Below are 2,451 nucleotides of genomic sequence, written 5' to 3'. Positions count from 1 at the left end.
CATCCTGCCGGCCGCCCTCCTCCGGGCCGGGGCCTGCCCCCGGGGCCCTCTCCCTCCGTGTCCCACCCCTTCTCCCTCTCCATCCGCACCTCCAGCTCTCTCTGCAGGTACATCTCGCTCTCCCCGTCTCTCCCTGCACCTCTCCCTGCACCTCTCCCCCATCTCTCCCTGCCTCTCTCTCCCCATCCCTCTCTGCATCTCTCCCCATTTCTGTCTCCCTCCAACTCTCCCTCATTTCACCCTCTCTCCCCCATCTCCCCCTCCATCTGTCTCCCCCATCTCCCCATCTCTCCCCATCTCCCCCTCCATCTGTCTCCCCCCATCTCCCCATCTCTCCCTGCACCTCTCTCCCCCATCCCTCTCTCCCCCATCTCTCCCTGCATCTCTCCCTCTCTCCCCATCTCTCCCTCTCTCCCCCCATCTCTCCCTCCATCTCTTCCCATTTCTCTCTCCCTCCATCCCTCCCTCATCTCGCCCTCTCTTCCTCTCTCTCCTTCTCCGTCTCTCTCTCTGTTTTCTTGTCCCCCCCCCCCTTCTGCCCCTCTCGGGTCTCTCTCTCCGTGTCTCCATCCTAAAGAGGCTGTGTCTGGGGGTCTCCAGCGTCTCGTCCCTCCTGTTCGTTCCTTTTCTCTCTCCGTCTGTCTGTTACCTTCCTCTGGCTGTCTCCTCCTCCCTGGGCCTCACGCTCTCTCTGCGCCCGTCTCTGCGGCTCCTTCCTTTCTCCGGAGCTCTCCCTCCGTCTCTCCTCTGTTTCCTCACAGCCCCCCTTCATCAGGGTCTGCCCTTCTCTCCCTTTCTCCCTCTCTCTCGCTCCCTCCCTCCCTCTCTCTCCCTCCCTCTCTCCCCGTCTTCCTGCTTCCCTCCCTGTTTCGGTCTCCCCACCAGCGTCCTCCCCCCCCCCCACGAGGGACTCAGAGGTGAATCAGACAAGTCTGTCCTTGCCAAGCTCAGTCTGACAGAGGAGACAGACCCAGCGGCAGACAGCCCCAGTCCAGGGGTGATGGGGTACAACAGCGGGGAAGGCCAGAGGACGCGGGACCCCGGGGGAGGAAGGGATCCTTGTAGGGAACCTCGAAGCCTGCAGAAAGGCCCTACAGAGAGGGCGTGGCTGTGGTACGGGCCCCCAAGAACCAGAAGAAGTTTGGTTGGAATTGTTGAGAGAGCGAGCAGCAGTTAAGGGCATCCCAGGCCGAGGAGGACCTAGCTGAAGGAAAGGCCAATGGCAGGAAACCAGGGCAGACTGGGAGAATGGCCAGGCTTGAGGACTGGAGGCTGGGAGCCCAAGAAAGATGGGGCTGGGTGGGTGGGCGGGGCCAGGCCGGGAACCTTCCCCTGGGGGTGGTAGAGCCCCTGGGAGGGTAGTGAACAAGGCTGAGGGGCTGCCAGGGTCAGAAAGACCCCTCTGGGGCTGTGCGGGGGACAGGACTGAGGGGGAGGTTGGAGAAGAAGCTCAGAGTGGGACCTTGGGGACAGAAGTGGGGACGGGGCAGGAGAGAAGGGGAGTCAAAGGACAGGAGGAGGCGAGGAAGGTGGAGGAACTGCAGGGGGCCTGGCTTAGGGGGTCCGCCTCCAGGGAGGTTGCTTGCAGTGAGGAATTGGGAAGCGGTTTCCTGGGAAGATTCTGTGCACAGGCTGGGGCTCGGTGGAAGCTACAGCCCTGGGGGACATTTGGGGGAGGTATTCAGGCCGCGCTAGATAGAAAGGCCCTATGGTGAAAACCCCACCCGGCCTCCAGCCACCCGGGTCCCCTCTGTGGGGACAACCCATTTGTATCAATCTCTTGTGCATCTTTCCAAAAGAATTCTATGCAGAAATCTCTGTATAACACACCGCCCTCTTCTGCTCCTCTCCACATGAGATTGTGTTATTAAAGAAAACATTGTAAGATCGTCCCATGTCCCGTGCTGACCTAGCCGCCTCATTCATTTTAATAGTAGTGCAGTGACCCATAGGAGTCCCTGAGTGGCACACGTGGGGAGACGCTGCGCTCCTCACCACACCCACCTAGCGGTGCCGCGGAAGTACGGCCTGGCGATCTGCCTCTGCAAGGCCCCAGCCTCGGACTCTCCACGGGCGCAGCTCTCCGCCGCCCGCACGGAATCTGTGCGAGTCGGAATCGATGCGGCAGCGAGGAGCAGGAGCAGCACGGTCCCACCTGCGTGGTGCAAAGGGTTAACGCGCCGCCGAAAGGCTGGGAGTCAAGTCCACCCAAAGGCCTGACCATCCAGGTCCAACAAATTAGCCACTGAAACCCTGTGAGGCACAGCTGGCCTCCGACCACATGGGGGCGCCGCGAGCCGCTCACGGGCGGCCGGTTGGCGCTCTCCTATGTAGGCGCGATCTGTGGTTTACTCGGCCGGTTCTATGTTGTTGTTGTTGTTGTTATGTGCCATCGAGTCGGCCCCGACTCATAGCGACCCCTCATTGGGTTTCCGAGGCAGTATCACTACG

Source organism: Orycteropus afer, unplaced genomic scaffold (assembly GCF_000298275.1).
Source record: "Orycteropus afer afer isolate SDZICR_OR568_19922 unplaced genomic scaffold, OryAfe1.0 scaffold00765, whole genome shotgun sequence".
NCBI classification, from domain to species: Eukaryota; Metazoa; Chordata; class Mammalia; order Tubulidentata; family Orycteropodidae; genus Orycteropus; species Orycteropus afer.
Note: the sequence above shows the minus strand (reverse complement) of the source record.